The sequence below is a fragment of the Bos taurus genome, chromosome 21, assembly GCF_002263795.3.
Source record: "Bos taurus isolate L1 Dominette 01449 registration number 42190680 breed Hereford chromosome 21, ARS-UCD2.0, whole genome shotgun sequence".
In the NCBI taxonomy this organism is placed as follows: Eukaryota; Metazoa; Chordata; class Mammalia; order Artiodactyla; family Bovidae; genus Bos; species Bos taurus.
In genome coordinates, this window is record NC_037348.1 from 11,767,208 (window position 1) to 11,785,039 (window position 17,832).

At 40.0% G+C, this 17,832-nt stretch overlaps 1 long non-coding RNA gene across 1 annotated transcript; it reads left to right on the forward strand.

The window, feature by feature from the left end:
• The first annotated feature begins 1,239 nt into the window (after positions 1–1,239).
• LOC101902131 (uncharacterized) lies at positions 1,240–7,685 on the forward strand. The gene is made up of 3 exons (XR_813957.4): positions 1,240–2,184; positions 2,734–2,858; positions 3,753–7,685. It is a non-coding gene; the product is annotated as an uncharacterized lncRNA (long non-coding RNA).
• The last annotated feature ends 10,147 nt before the right edge of the window (positions 7,686–17,832 follow it).

Here is a 17,832-nt window from a genome sequence, read left to right on the forward strand (position 1 = left end):
ATGTTGCAGAATTTTTCCAGGAGGGATCTGGTAGTGGGAACAATAGCAGTTTATAGTGGCAGTGTATACAGCAAAATGCATGAAAGGTATATGAAACGATTATCTGGCTTGCAGAACAATCCATTCAGTATAGTTTTCCTATGAAAATATACACTTTACTGATTATGAGGAAACTCATCAGTACTTCCCACCCTATAGAATGTTCTTAAAAATATGGGAAACATTGGAACGGGAAGGCTTTATTGTATTATGAAGTAGTCATTAAACTTTAATTTCTACCACTAGGGGGCAGAATGAAGTTCTTTTCTAAAGGGACGGCTAGGCAATCAACCATCACATCATTGTAGCATTGAAGGCACTTCAAAAAGACTCAGATGTTTAACTATTGTGCTAGTGATCATACATTCATATTGGGCTGCGGGCCAAAAGAGAGAAGAAAAAAAAAAGCCAGAGATTTGCAGCTGAAAAGCTATAAAGTGGTGAATTTTACCTTAGAGCAAAAAACGTCTTCAGTGACAAATTTCAAAGGCCATATGTATGCGATTTTCATGAAAAGCAGACGACCCTAAATTTCTTTGTTTAACTGGAAGCGATCTTCCTCTCAGAACAAGCAGGTTCTTTTCTGCAGTTTCCCTTGTTTATTGTGCTGTTACAAATTTCACTTTCCTTTCTAGTGCTACAATCAGGATTCTAGAAATGCTGTTTAGTGCCAATGGGTGTTTCATTAACACTGCCACCTCCAGCATCTTCAAGGTATCACCTCAGGCACAACATTACTGATGGAGAACGTTTAGTCTTCTGATAAAATAGGGTGTTTTTTTTGTTTTTTTTTTCCTTTTAAATGAAACCCTCCAACCCAACCTTTATTCTATGGTAAAAGCTCTGTGTTCCCATTAGACTTTGCCAATACAGGACATTATGATTCCCCTCCCACCGACCCATGTGGTTTAAATACTGAAAGGGATGAATCATTTGGATCCTGAACATTATTACTCATGAAAATAGAACTTCAATACCTAGGACCTGTTCAGAGCATTTGCTTTTCAGGCCTGAGAGCCAGATATTTGGAAGACACTCGCATATTATACACCAAAACATAATCCATGGCAGGCTTTCTAAGTCAATCAACTCAAGGGATAGATTTGGGGTGATGGACGAGGTCCACCCATCAGCTAGACATTCAGAGAGTCTGCAGATTCCAATTCCAACACCTTTTGTTTCAAAAAAAAAAAAAAAAAGCTGATGTAGTTTGATTCCTATTTTCACTAAATTGCGGTCCCAGGAAAGCTGGCAAAGTCCCAAGTGAAGTGTTGGCTTTGGCATTTCCCCTTCCCCCACCTTCTTCCCAAAGCACAAGACACTTTTGTAAATAGAGATAGTGCCGAAAAGAATCACATCTTCCCTTTTACATCAGGAGTGTTACTTGATACGTATCAATATTTCCTGTCAGCTCCAACAAAGCAAAATCTTGGGCCTTCTGGTCTCCTTAGATGGCTAAATATCGTTTGCTTAAGTCAGCGCGTTCCAAACCTTTTATGTGGCCTGACAGTTGATTGGGAGAAGGCCCACTAACTTTCTTCAAGTGTGCAGTCATCCGTTTGGCGGCCGGCTCAGGGGGTTCCACATGAAATCCTCTTTAGATAAATTCATACTTACCCAGAGTGATTAGCCTTACAGCTTGGCTGGCTCACTCATCTTTAAAAGCAGAACATCCGTGATCAGTGTGGGGTCGGAGTTGTCTTCTACACCTTAAATGCCTCTCCTGCAGTCCCCAAAGCTGGTGAAGGAAGATGCAACCATAAAAAAGAGCAAGAAAAAAGAAACTTTTTTTTTTCCCCGTCCTAAAGATGACAGGCTGAAGTTGACAACCTAATCCTTCAGGCTTGTCTTACTTACTGAAAGGCTCAAGTAATGTCAAAGGAACCATCTGATAACAGTCTTCATGCCAAACCTAACAGCTTTATTGAAACAAGAAACTTTCACATTAAATTTCCATGTGTTTTCTCTCCACACTCCTTAACTTCACTGCCCACCCTCCCTGTGCGTGTGTTTTCTTTTTTTTTTTTTCTCCTCCAAAGATAAGGCCTCTCTGCTTCAAAAACCAGAGAGAAACTGTTACAGAGGGCCAGCTGGGATGTAGTCAAATTAGTGGATTATTATTACCTTGGGGACGTTGGAAATCAGGTTTGTTATTGGCAGTTCCTGTTTCTGTAAGAGTTGTTAAGAGCTAAAATTTAAAGGGTGTTGGTCAATCAACAGAATGTTATTTTCTTAAGTGGGGAACTGCTATTTGTCATTTTTACTTTGCTGCTGCTGCTGCTGGACGACCTGCACCAGGTTTACCTCTAATTCTAAACTCCCACTTCATTAGAAATAAAGCCAGTCTTCACAGAAACATAAAGGACATTTTTCTTCAAACCAAGACTCGTGAGCTAAAAGAGCAGGTGGGTGGGTTAGGAGTCTTAGTCTAACTAAGACATCTTTTAGAAAATGGTATCGGACTGTTAAGCAGACTTGAAACTATGATAAATACAGACATTGTCATATAAATAAGAGCAGCTTATTCTTTGTGTATTCTTTGGACGTTCTGGAGAGAATGTTTTCAGTAAAATACATATCCTTCTGTGCTTACACTTTGTGACATTCTTGCTGGGACAGTTTTACATTTTGAAGCTAAGGAATTCATTGAAGGATTTTAAAGTCCGTGATTCTTGTTTTTTGTTTTCCTTTCAGTTGAGGATGGTCTTACTTCTCCATGTTCTGAAACCATTTTAAACCAAAACAAAAAACAGACAACCTTGCAGGAAACTCAGAGTAAATAAATAGTCCTTGTCTGTTAAGTGAAATTGTTCCTTAAGGTAAGTTACTTTTCCCAAGGAATTACAGTATATTTCAATATTGAATAGCAGGCGTTTTTCTACCCATCTGAATGATGTTTAGGGAAAAAAAAACAGATTTTTGACAATTAGCCTATTGTATAATTTATGTGTTTGATTGAAACAGCAAAGTGTCTTAGTTAAAAATACATATATTTTTAAAAAGATCTCACCTTTTCCTCCAAATACTTTCTAATTTAATTGTGTTTACCCTTGGATCTGCATTATTGGTCAGGTGACTAGACTGATTAAGGACAGACAGGAATACAGATTTCCAGCTAAAGAAACTCTTATCAAAGGGTTAACCAGCTGGTAATCTGAATTACAAATATGTAAGCCCAAAATAGCATTTTTTGTAAGATCTTTCAGTCTTTTCATGACTACTTTTGAAAACTACATTCACAAGTTACATCACATCTTTAATAAACTCTGCACTGTGAGCTGCAGAACCTTCCAGATATTCTGCCGACTCTGTTATATTTTCCACACTTCTATATTTAAAATAAATTCCCTGCCCACCCACCCCCTCGTTGAATTCAGGGAAACACAAACAACTCATAAGCTTTGCACTGAAATGAGTTTGTTTTGTTTTCATGCCTAGTATTGCTTTTGAAATTGTTCAGCAGTAAAGAATAGAATGCTGGTATTAGCTTCAAACACCAGCTGCAAACATACTGTCTTCCTATTTATTCTAGGTTTTATCTTATTCCAAATCAAGACATGAAATATTTATTTATAATGGGTTTTATGACGAGTTTATTCATATATATGATATGTGAAATACATGTATCAAACAAAGCCATTATAAAAAGGAACTCAAAGTATACAGGAAACTATAAATTCTGACTTTGGTGTTTTGCTGTGTCCATTTTGCAGGTGGAGAGACTGAGACAGGATCCGCCAGAAGATTACACACTATGTACATTAATAGCAAAATCAGCTAGAAGATTGAGAGTTTCTACCATTAGGAAACATACACAAATACCATCACACCCAGAAAAACCCATCGAAGCTGTTTTGTCAAAAGTGTGCCTGAGAGGTAGGGGCTGGAAAAGATAAATGCAAACTGAATCTGGGGGACATCTCCTCCTGAAGAGGAGAAAAAAAAAAGTTGTGCACAGGAATGTTCCTTTTTAAAAAGAAACCCCTTCGGAGGCACAGAACTTGCCTGCCCGCTCTGAAGAAACAAGGTGGATTATTTCAGCTCTCTGGGGCTTGGAACGTGTGTGTGCAAGAGCACCCTGATAGCTGCAATAATAAACATGTCCAGCTGCAAGAGCTCTGCCTAACAAGCCTGGACAACACAGTCTGAATTCCTTTCCTTTGACCATCTTAGATGTCCCCTGCGAGAGGGGAGTCAGGGAGCCAGCCCTGGAAGGGTCCTCCCAGACCCCCACAGCCCCGCGCCTCCCCAGAAACACGCGCCCTCCCCCCAGCCCGCCTCTCCACTTTTGTTTTATTTACGAATATGTTGCCAGAATTCCAATGAGTTATCTATTCTGTGGCCCCGTCAATTTTCCCACCGAGGCCTTGTCGCCGGCTGACTCAGGGTCCAGTCGCAACAGTGAGAAGAAAAGACCAGAGCAAAAGAATTCTTTTCAACTTTTTTTTTTTTTTTTTTTAGGTTTCGCTCATTTCTCTCTCTGCCTGCCCCCAGCCTCCTTGCGCTCCTTTACCCCTTTCTGTTACAAGATCGCTCAAATTGAAGCCCGGGAGGATCCTATAGGGAATGCATAGGATCCCTGGGAGAAAAAAGCCCCAACAAGCTATACACCAGATGTATAATGTTATATGGTCAAACTGGCAAACACAAAAGCCGAAAAACAAAAGGCGTGAATTAGGGAGAGGCATTCAAAGGCGTGTTTTCAAAACAGCCCGGCCAAAAGCCTGGATTCCCCTCCTGAGACTAAATGCTTGAAAGAAAAGGTGCTAAAGAAAGAAAGGAAAAGAAAAAAAAAAAAAAAAAGCCCATTTTTTCTAATTAGCTGAGGCCTAACAGGCACTGAATTTCGCAACTAGTTTTCATCGAGGGGGTTGTGGCTGGTGAAACTGAAAAAATATGTTTTTGAAACCTGTGATGGAGGCTTTCCATGGGCCAAGGCTAGATTCAGTCCTCGGGCTTTTTTTTTCTCCTCCATCCCTGGAGTCTTGGGTCCTGCCTTGCTTCCTTGGTCTATCCCGTTTTCACACCCTTCCCCCTAAAGTACAAATATTATTTAGGTTTAAAAAGAGAGCTGGGTGGAAAGCTACAATATGCCCCCGCCCCCTCCTTTCTGTCTCATAGGCAGGGGGTTTTTCCAGGCCAGCAGCAGCCCTCTGAGTCGCTATGAATCTCATTCCAAACCACCACTAGTAGCCAAGGGGGGAAAGGTGTCCGTGCAGACTGAGGGTGTGTGTGTCTGTGTGTTTTCTGTAAATGCTGGGATTAAGATGAAAAACTCTCCACCACTGTGAATTTAGACATTTAGAGGATGATTTCTAGCTGTGAGGTTTTTTTGTGCGTTTTTTTTTTTTCTCCCGGTGCAACGGGGCAGCGTTCAAGATAGCAAGGTGGATTCCCCAGCCTTGCAAAAGGACACAGGCAGACAATTTGAATTTTTAAAACCTTCTGACTGAAAGAGGACACAACAGTGTCATGGCCAGAGACTGATCCGTCTTCAGCTGCCTGACAAATTATGAACTTGCATTCTTCAATGTCATTTCTAATAAGAAAACAAAACAGAACTCGTGGGCGAGAGTTGGTGGGCAGCCCGAGTTTTGCAGGGAGGCAACTTTAATTGCCACACTGTCTGGCTTGGATGCCTGTGGTCGTGCGTGGTGTGTTTTAATAACAAACACTTGTTCTAATGAATTAGCCTTATTAGGGGCTCCTCATATTCTTTCATAAAGAGCAGAGCTATTCTGAACTTCTGAATGCAACAGTCTCTTGATATTCTCACACCGAAGGCTCTATGTGGGATTTCATTTCTACCCTTGTATATTCATAAGGCTCATATATGTATATATGTATTTTTCTCTGGCAGAAGAGTGAGCAGCAGAAAGTTAAGAAAAGTATTGGGTTTGCAGGTATGGGCCATCCATCCAGGAACATCAAAAATGCTTACAACATTACTATGCTGAAAATGCATTTGCATTTCCAACTGAACAATCCGGATTTTAGTCACCTCCTGCATATTTTTTGGATACACTTGTGGCATTGGATAAAACAGATTCATTAGCTTTGATTAACCTTCTTTAACTAGAGTTAAAAACCTGCTGTAGGCAGCTCAGCTACCAATGCAGCTTTAAGATACTTTATCATGTTTAAGACCCAATTACTGTTGCACTGCATACGAATAAAACATCACAATAAAATATGGAACAAACAGCCATTCTAACATGCACAGCAAATAATCATTAATTTATAACAGCAACCTTCCCATTTCTATGGTTCTTCTGATGGCTGCACTTAATTCAGATGGAATACTCTGGAATCTGATGCTGGGAGAAGAAACTAGTTCCCCTCTCTCATTGATGCTGACTTTTTTTTTTTTTTCCTGTCTTACAGCTTGAATTTGAAGTCTCAGAAGACTCTTTTAAAGAGTAGAAAATACGAATAAAATAGAAAACGTGGAGCTAAAGTTAAAACGGATTCTTTAGAACTAGGTCTGTATGAGAGAGAGAGAGAGAGGATTTAAGTGTGATGGGACTTAAAACAATTTGTCAATAATTGGAAACTTAAATATTAAATGTTAGGAATTTTAAAATATGAAACACAGGCGGGTAAAATCAGCATTGAGCTCATTAAAAGTTACTTCTATAGGATCTGTAAATTTTTTAAGAGCAACAGCAAGGTCCATGTGCTGTGTTTTGTGTAGGAAGAAGCAGAGCGAGGGAATAACTCCAGCACGCCGTGGGTTAATTTTGGACAGGATTTGACTGAACCAGGAATAATGAACAGTGAGATACTGCAGCTTTCAGGCAAAACAGAGTAACAACAATTAAAAAAGAGAGCGAGGGAATAAAGGGGGAAACAATCTCCAGTCAGTTAACTAACAAGAGCAGTCCAGTGTTGGACACAGATAAAACAGGGGCCACCAGGAACGCTGCTGTTACCGCTGCTTGCTTTATGCCTAGGTGCGGAAAGCCTGCAACATTTGTGAGCCAACTGTCTGTGGATTTCTTCTCATCTGCTTTAAAATATTTGGTTTTGCCGTATTTCCATAATAACCACAACCACACTCTCCCCTCCAAAAAGCCCCCACAACAACAGATGTGTGTTCTAAGAGGAAATGGAGACACTGATATAATCAGACACTAGTTAGAATGCTTTCATACTAAATTCTCCAGCAAATTCCCAACAACAAAAAACTCTCCACCACTGATGGAATTAATCTAAGATCCTTGATTATTTGAAGTTCTAGAAGTTTGCATTTTGCATTTTGTTTGTGAATGTATAGGGCTTTATTTATCAAACTGCCGCGTAATTTTCCCTTCAGTTTGAGGCTGTGATTGTGAAACAAATAAATTGAAACCTACCAGTCTGTTCTCTCCAAATTTAGTTCCATTATCACTTTAAGAATGCACGCTACTTAATGATACAAAAGGGGTGTACTTAGCTGTTTATTTAGTTGCTAACTCAGCAATATGTTGGTTCTTTTATTGTTGTGTGTGTGTGTGCCTGTGAATTATATGGTAGCAATATATCTTCCAAGTATTTAAGATTTTGTATTTTAAAGTGAGAAGATAAGAATGAGGTTTTGCAACGACTTAAATAAAAATAAGACATTTTAGATAAGGGCACACTTGAAAATAAATTGGGATGGGATAGTAGTGGTTTGGGAAATACCATATTTTATCAGTATTATACCTCTTTTATGGGCTTCCCTAATGGCTCAAACAGTAAAGAATCTTCCTGCAATGTGGGAGACCTGGGTTTGATCCCTGGGCTGGGAAGATCCCCTGGAGAAGGGAATGACTACCCATTCCAGTACTCTCGCCTGGAGAATTCCACCGACAGAAGAGTCTGGTGGGCTATAGTCCATGGGGTGGCAAAGAGTTGGACACAACTGAGTAACTAAACACACACACATACCTCTTCTATAGCTATGTCTTTCTGGTATGTGTCAATATGCACTTAAAGTATGTGTGTCCCACATAGTATCAGATACTCTGGAACATAAAAGAACAAGAAATGCATTTGACTGCTTCGAGCAGTAAATGTTTTGGCCACAGTGCGGTAGCCCCTCTTTGACTTGAATAGTTGTCAGTCTTCTTCCTCTGAACATACTCTTAGAACATGCCCACTTCACTAAACTGTAGTTGGGGGAGGAAAGAAGAATTGAGTTAAAAAAAAAAAAACCCATGGTGAGGATCCCCTTGGTTTCCTGCCTCTATATCTTTCTAACCTTAGAAGCTGGAACCACTTAACCCCAACCTACAGGTCCAGCCAGGCCTGAGATGACTCTGGAAATTATCCCATTACCCTGGGCTGGGGGAATTCAGGGAGCCATAGACGAGAAGTTCATTAGCCAACATGAGGTCCCCTTGGCTGCCGGACAAAATCTATTCCCCATTTCTAGAGGCCAGACTCCAGGCCTCTTGCACAGGACAAGCCTTGAACTGTCAGTCTCTTCAATGTACTTCCTCCTGCCTAGGAGTCCAATTTCAACTCATTGCCTTTCTCACTTCATGGTACGCCCACTTGGTATGCCATAGAATAAATTCTCCTGGAGTCTGGCAAGCTTTTTCATAACTCTTGTGCTCCCGACTAGGGCTCCCATTGGCTTTGCTGTGCTTACCAGATGCTGTTTGCTCTCTGTCTTAGACATTTCTCCACACCCAATGCAAGACCTTCATGAAGCCCTACTGTGCCTTACTGCTTTGACAGGCTCCAGTCAAATACTCCTGGGCCTTTCTAGAGGTCTAAACTTTGTAGAGGTGTGTTTCTTCCCCAGATCAGCATCTGGTACTCTGTCAGAATGCCAGGCTCTGGCCAATTCTGCTTTGACTGGTGTCTCTCCTAACTTTTGAAACTGGGGAGAGGTTAGAATTCCTAGCACAGAACACAAAGAAAATGAAAAGATAGCAACAGGAATCTTCCCAAGTCATCATTACATGGCTCCCTTGTCCTAATTACCTTCAAATATCTGAATATCTTCTAGATTCTTGATCCCTTTGTAACTGTCCAGTATCCACTTTCAACACTAGTTACTGTGTCCACCAACACTATTGAAATTTTGTGTCCAGCATTCCAATATAACCTAAATCCAGCAGAAAATATTTACAACCTGTGGATTCAAAGAAGGAACATCAATGCAGCTTATGCAATGTCAGTAGCCATCTGTAGCCATCAGTGAGAAAGGTTGGCAGGTTAATTTCAAAAGGAGGCAGCCACTTAAGTCTGGGAATTGACAGTTATCAGGAGAGGGGAGAAGACCATCTTTGTATAATCAAAGAAATAAAACTCAACAGCATGTGCCCATGAAACAGACCATACTGGGTTCTTAAACCACTACCTCCTCGTTCTTAATGTGGAACAGACCACGAACCTTAGGAAGCAAGTGGTGACTTTATAAGGCCCAAGAAGACGGTATGTTTCTACCTGCCAGAATAATTCCCTCCTAAAAATTACCATTTGATACATCCTCTTGGATAACTGTCAGTCGAGTAAGAATGGGAAAGGTGTTTTGAATAGAATAGCATCTCCTTGCAAGTTTTTCTCTTGAGACTCTTAAGTCAATGGTTCTTAAGCCTGATTACAATTAAAATCACTTGGGAAAGTTTAAAACAAACAAGCAAATCCATAGTTGTCCAAGTCCTACTCACTGAAAGATTGGTTGGTTTCTATTGGTGTACAGTTGGGATAGGCATGGACATTTGATTTAGAAAAGTTCAGGGCTTCTTCACATTTCTACAAGATTGAGAGCAGTACTTTACATCTTTGGATGGCTGTATTCGAGTACAACTTTTGCTCTGCTGAACAATGTAAAACCCAAAAGAATTGTCTACTTTCATTACCACCTGAACTCAGTTTTCCATGCTTCGAAGATCACTGCCTTCCTCTCCAGGCAGCTGACAGAAGACATCATAGTCTTACCAACCTACACACCCTTCTCTGGGGACCTACACTGTATAATTAAGGCATAAGTTGCCTGCAATGCAGAACACCTGGGTTCAATACCTGCATCAGGAAGATCCCCCGGAGAAGGGAATGGCAACCCACTCCAGTAATCTTACCTGGAGAATCCCATGGACAGAGGAGCCTGGTGGGCTATCTAGTTCATGGGATTGCAAAGAGTCGGACATGACTGAGCAGCTAGCAGCAAAACACAAATGACTTTCTTGGTCTTTAAAGCAATGGACCCTTTTCTTAAATCCCAGCTAACCTTTGCCTAACCACCTCCATGGTGTATCCAGTCCTGGACCACCAGACCCTGATTTGTTCATGAAGCACAGCAACTCACCCTACCCCCCTCCTGTTACTGTCCTGCCTTCTTCTATTCCTGGAGAAGCTGCAGAAATATTCTGCTGTTAATACTGATAGTGACTGGGCCCAGAGTCAGAGTTTAGGCAAAGTTTTCAGTTCATTTCAAGCTTTAGAAACTGCTTCTTCTGCCAGAATCCTCATTTTTCTTTCTCAGTTACAACATCCCTTTGCAGGGGTATGGCTTTTTCTTCTGCTCTGCTACCAGATTCAGCCCCAGTCTTGACTCACAGGACTTGATAAGCCAGAAAGCCAAAAAAAAAAAAAAAGAAGAAGAAGAAGAAGGCTTATTATTCATTAGTAAGCCCTAGATAGGAAAATGAAATCCACCAAGAATAAACAAATTTTCCACTAATTAGCTCTTTACTGCCCCCTCTCCCCAAGTCATCTCCTAATAGGAAGGGCAGGCAGCCCGCTGCTGCCAGCTCATTGAGTCTTCCGATCTATAAGAACCGGAGATTTCTTATAAATTCCTGGGCTCTGACAATATCTAATAGTGACACGGCAACTTGCAGTTTAGATAACACTTTTACATGCATTATCTCATTTAATCTTCACAGGGAAGTGGCTGACTCACACATATAAAAATAAAAAGAGTGCACACCACTTAACACTTACATAGCATTGTTGAGAGAATGAAATAAGGTGACACTCAGTCAGGTACCACACAGATATTCTGTAGATATATTTTCCTCCCTCCCCAGGATGTGTCCATTGCTTATACCATACTAACATGCACAAGGTGGTTACCATATTTTTTTCCTCTCTTTTGGCATAAATATTGTACAAAGTAGAAAGATGGGCTGATGCGACAATCATGATCTCTCCTAGTTTTTGCTAAGATTCTTTATCAATTACCTAAGCATATATTAGGATGTTTCTAAATTATTTTTTTCTGGGAAAGTGCATATTTTTAACTATATCACTGATCAAAAAAAAACGAACCTAAAAATGTAATTTGATGTTAGACTTCAGTGCAAGCTTGCATTCAAAGATTCTTACGTTTTGTTTCAAGTTTTCAAATAAGTTTCTTGAGCTGGTACACAATCGCTGCTCTATTTCTAGATGTAAAGAGAGTGCCTTTAAGGTAATGTGTGTTAGTTGCTCAGTCGTGTCCTAGTCTTTTCAACCCCTGGAATATTGCTTGCCAGGCTCCATCTCCATGGGATTCTCCAGGCACAAATACTGGAGTGGGTAGCCATTCCCTTCTCCAGGGGATCTTTCCAACCCAGGAATCAAACCCAGGTTTCCTGTACTGCAGGTGGATTCTTTACTGTGTGAACTACCAGGGAAAGCTACCTGTAAGGTAACCTGTGACCTATTGCTATTTTTTTTTCTGGAAGGTGTTATGAGATTACATGGCTTCATTAAGGTTTCTATAATTTCTTAGGCTTGATGGCTCTTTTACAAAGATGAATAGAGCTTCAGATTGGTCAACCAAAATTATGAAAATCATAACTGCTTATGATATGTGGAAATCCATTCACAATGAATATATGAAATCCCAATATGAAAGTTAGCAATTCATCATATCACCCAGGGGTCATATCAGAGACGGGTCCGTCCTCACTCCTGAAAGTTTAAAGTACCAGACTCTTTACTAATTGTAGGCAATTAATAACATTGGTGTTAACCATTCACTCATTTATTCAATAAATATGAAAGCTGCAACCATTTTGAGCCCTGAGTTCTGTGCACTGTGGGCTCAGCAGGGAACAAACCATGAGTTTCCACGAATTTCCAAATTGAACCATCGGGCGTCCCTATTTTAAGACCTGGGGCTGGTTAAATTATGTAGTTGAGAAAAATGATTCATGATTTTCTGATAATATCTAAACTCATGGTGCTGATATGTTTTAGACAAATGACAGTAAAAATGAATCAAATGAAAACTTTGTACCTTGGAAATTCCATTGCCATTACTGATGGTCATTGGTGGAATCTGCATACGAATACAGTTGTCTACAGATCCCTGAGGCAGAACCAACATATGCACACGATGGAGAAAATCCACGAAGATTCTGTTTGATTTCCTTTGGTGCTTATGGTGAAGCATCAAGGTTATAAAAGCTTCAGATGATATCCCCTCTTCTATTTCATCCCCTAATGTTTTTGGGAAACGACCTTAAACCTTTGACTTGGCTTAACATAAGGAGATTTCTGGTTTTATTTTTGCTTATTCTTTTAAAATAAGTCTAGCTTTGATCCAGTCAATAAAAGTCAGCTACAGAGCAGATAAAAATAAGTGTCTGAAGGTATGGCATGTTTCTCAGACTCTGGAAGTAACTTGAATTAGATTCAAGAAGGCAATGTACTCTTTCTTGTCCTGATATAAACCAACAAATAAACAATTTGAAAAGCCCATTTCTACAGACATGAGACATCTGGATACTCTAAAAAGGAAGCCACATTCTTGGCAGCGTGTTCAAACTTGGGATCCAACTCTTCTGAAGTTCACACATCACCATTGTGACAAAGTGCTCTCCCGTCATGATGTGTCTCCATAATGTCATGTCAACGTTGTCCGTTCTGCAGAACATCTCGTTTAAAAGTTGACGACCTAAGGGGAAATGTAGTTTTATCCCATAAGGCCCCAGAATTTGATCCTATTTGTTCATCATGCACAGAAGGTACTCTATGTAATATGCAGTTCATGATGAGAATGCTTGAAAAGGTCATTGGCTTAGTTCAAATAAACAAAACACATTCTCTATAACTTTCTGGCATGCTAGTCAGAGATTTAGAGCAGTGAGAACACTGTCGAGTGTAATGAAAAAATCAGAAGGCCAGTTTGGTTTGGTTTAGGGTAAGACTATTTTTAGTATCCTAAAAAATTTCTGGAAAGAAGGGAGTGATGTGTAAAATAAAATAAATAAAAATTGGCCATGATATCCACTTTTCAAATAGGCAGTGATTAATTATTTTAAGTGAGAGTCACCTTTAAGTCAGTTGTATCCTTTTCAGGTCTAATTGGTAGAAACCGTTGTCAACCTGAGAACTTGGCGCTGCTCTTCTTAATGCAAAGCTTTCCATCACTTCAGACTTGATGGCAGCAGAAGAGAAGAGGTTTTTCATACTTTAGAGAAATTTCCCAGTGTCTCATGCTGAGAGAAGGAAAGTAGTTATAAAAATATGTAAGAAGATTTCTTATTTTAAAAACTCTTAAAATATGTATTTAAGACATTTGTATTTTACATTTTTGAAAGACCTACTATATGCTCAGGTCTTTATATATATTTTTAATTTAGTCATCCCAATGATACTACAGCTATGCCAAATATAGTATAAAGCACTGTATTTATGAGAAAAGCTGAGTTGCAAGAATTAAATAAGTTCTCCAAAGTCAGAATTAAGCCCCAGAACAGCCTTTTTTCCCCCAAAGCTCAGTTTTTCAACTACCCATAATGCCTTTTAATAAGGAATGAAAGCAAGTGTGTCCCAAGATGCCCCAGAAGAATTTCATGTCTTGTAACTGACAGCCAACTGAATGGTGACATTAAATTATTTTTCAAATATGGCTTCACAGTGCTGAGTTCATGGACTCTGAAAAGAAATCAGGTGTGTAAGGAAATACTGGGCATGTTTGCAGTGTGCTTTAGCTAAAGAGCACCTTGAAAAAACTGACAGTCTTTCAAGGCCAGCTGCTAGATTTATGGGGGAAAGCTTACCTAACGAACTTGTGAAAGTTCCCTAAAGATATTATAGCATGCTTGGCCAGGACACACACATCATTCTGTACCCCATCCAAGAAAAGCATTTGATAAGACTTCATATCAAACTTTCCTGTTTTCTGTGAGAAGTCAGGCTGTGGTGAGCCTTGGAGATCACAGCAGGACTCAGAAGGAGCCACCATGAGGCGTCTCCTCCAGGGTGGAAGAATCTTCCAGCAGGGCAGAGAGGGACCGCTTTCCAAAGCTCTCCTGTATACGTTAGTACTCAAGGACTTGGGGAACAAAAATGCCAAGATGAAGAGTTCAAGGGTAAGAAGAAAAACCCAGCAGTTACATTAGAAGTTCAAACCTCTCCGTATTCATGATTTTGTCTGTTGTTGCAAATGGTGCCATGGGTGTGACGTGAATCACAACTTCTCCTGGGGGTGCACCAAGCCTCCTCAAATGACTATGAGCATATAATGGAAATGGAAAACAAACGAAACAAAACAGAAAACTCTCCAGAATTCTGCTGATTACAGACTAGACAAAACATAGAGTGAAATGCCAACTTAGAGGTTTAAAAAGAGTAAGTGGTGCTTTCCTAACCTATCAGTTCAGTTCAGTCGCTCAGTTGGGTCCGACTCATCGAAACCTCATGGACTGCAGCATACCAGGCCTTCATGTCCATCACCAACTCCTGGAGCTTGCTCAGACTCATGTCCATCGAGTCAGTGATACCATCCAACCATCTCATCCTCTGTCGTCCCCTTCTCCTCCTGCCTTCAATCTTTCCCATCATCAGGGTCTTTTCCAATGAGTCAGTTCTTCATATCAAGTGGCCAACGTATTGGAGTTTCAGCTTCAGCATCAGTCCTTCCAATGAATATTCAGGACTGATTTCCTGTAGGATTGACTGGTTTGATCTCCTTGCAGTCTGAGGGACTTTTAAGTCACATATGGAATAAAAATATTTTAAATGTAAATAGTGAATGTTGATCTCCATTGTATTAATTGGCCTTAACCAAAGATTTCACCCATATTATATGTTGGGGAAAAACAAACAAAACACCAACAACAATGAGGATTTTACAAAAGAAAGAAAGAAACTAGAAACACACAGTAGAACACACATACCCATCTCAAGTAAGATAATACTAAAAGTTTGGGGTAATGTAATTATACTTTACAAAAACTGTTAATGCAATACCCTTATTAGGGCTTCCCTTGTGGCTCAACAGGTAAAGAATCCACCTGCAATATAGGAGACCTGAGTTTGATCCCTAGGTTGGGAAGATCTCCTGGAGAAGGGAAAGGCTAGCCACTCTAGTATTCTGGCCTGGAGAATTCCATGGACTGTATAGTCCATGCGGTCACAAAGAGTTGGACATGACTGAGTGACTTTCACTTTCAGTAGCCTATTAATTTCAGAATATGAAGTTGATCTCATATGTTGAATAACTTAGAGCTTATTTTTTACCCCTTTCAGTTAATGGCAACTTGAAACATACTTGGCTGTGTATAAGATACACATGATGTAGGGAATTCCCTGGAGGTCCAGTGGTTAAGACTTGATATTTTCACTGCTGTGTTTCTGCTGTCCTATGCTCAGTCATGTCAGACTCTTTGCAACCCTATGGACAGTAAACCCCTAAGATCCCCACAAGCTTAGTGGTGCCACCAAAAAAGGCAACAAATAAATACACATGACATTGATCAGACTATACTTATATATAGTCACCCATATGCATGTATCATCATACACAAGCATGTATTTACATGTTTACATCGATAATGCAATTTATAATATGTTGTCACACTTCTGGTCCCAACGAGCCTCTCATAAAACATATGAAATGCTTATTCTCGGACTTCTCTAGGCAGATTCCAAAAATATACTATTTCCAGAATGCTAAGTTCATATCTCAGTTAAAAATCTTAGGAGGTTTCTGAAATGAATCATATACATGTCAGAAACTCTATCGTCACCATGCTTGTCTGCCTGGGTCATGCCTGCTCCATACAGACTCCTGGGTTCTGCTAGAGAGATCCCAAGATAGTGAATTTGCAGTTAGAGAACATGAAGATTTACAAGTATGTGTGATCAGCTCTGGGATTTCTTTGGAAAGAATGATGCTAAAGCTGAAACTCCAGTACTTTGGCCACCTCATGCAAAGAACTGACTCATTGGAAAAGACTCTGATGCTGGGAGGGATTGGGGGCAGGAGGAGAAGGGGACGACAGAGGATGAAATGGCTGGATGGCATCACTGACTCGATGGACGTGAGTCTGAGTGAACTCTGGGGGCTGGTGATGCACAGGGAGGCCTGGCGTGCTGCGATTCATGGGGTCGCAAAGAGTCGGACACGACTGAGCGACTGAACTGAACTGAACTGAACTGAGCGATACCGACACACCTGATACCCATCCTTGAATCCAGGGAACACTGTGCAGGCTGTGCCATCTCTAGCACCTTAAGCATCATGTACCTCCCTGAACCCCCTGCAAGGTTGGCTGAGTAGCCATATACATAGGGCACTCTAAAACCGGCAGCTAGGGTATGGCGGGTTTAGAACCGAGGTTTGCTTTGTGTTCTCAGGGTTAGGAGAATAAATCCTTCCTTTTACTCAGTGAAGATTTCCAATCTGCCCTCGATTCTTGTGTTCAGGTACTTGAATTGGGGATGGGATAAGGTAGAGGGACACAAAAACAATCTAACTATGTGATTTCACGTTGGCATTTTCATTTAAGGCCTGCTTTTTGAGCCTGAATTATGTTGCCCCAAAGAAAGAGATTAAATTCAATGAGCATTTACTGCTGATCACCTACTATGTTCAAGGAGCAGCTGCAAAAAAAGAGTATTGCAAACTGCTCTTCCTGTTTATTGGTTGAAGGGCTGGATACATCCTATTTTCTGAACTTCTACTTTAAATTAAACTACAATGCCATGGAAAGAGAAATCAACTCCAAGTTTATGGCACATGTTTTCAAACTCAGGACATGTGAAAGCCCAGAGGAGAACGTCTTAATATACCTTTTGGAACTGATCAGACTTTCTGTTCTTGTGAACCAATTAAATTTTCTTTCTGTGATCTACATGATGCTGAATATGTACATTTTATCAATTTCAGCTAATTCATATTGATCCCCCAAATTTCAGTTGATTTGACTTGCCACACTTCATCTTTACCACCAAGACAAATAGCATGAGCCTAGCAGTGCCACCCCTGTTTTGCCCTGATGAGAGGACACCCACATTTTCCAGAAAATCAGACTCACTATATTTTCAGTCTTGCTCCATTTCATTTCCAGTTGTGGAGACCCAGCCTTAAGGTACCTAACCCAACTGAGGTGTGATTTCCCTCCCAATAGAACTCAGTACTTTAAATAACTATAAAGAACTGGGAAAAGTGTGATTCTTGTTTTTATATCCAGAAAGAAAAAAATAAGACAGTGAAGGTGCTTTTCAAATCACTTCTAAAATTGGAAGATCAGTTGAACAATGTTATGGAGAGAGTACTCAGTCAGCAGTGTAATTTCTCCTTCTACTCACTATCTGAAAGAATGAATCAATTATATATTAACACAGATCCTGAAGACTGCTTTATAAAAATGATTGTGAACTTTAGAAGGTAGGCATGTTCAATGAGTATTTATACTTTAAAGTTCTTATTTGGACACCATCCATTTAATTTTTAATAATCTAAAACATTTAACTTAAACTTCATTTCTCATTGCTGCTCAAACCAGAAGAATCAAAAATACCATGAAGGCACATGAAATTTCCAGCTCACATTTCCAATCTCCAGAGGTTTAAAAAACTTCATCTATCTATTTGAAT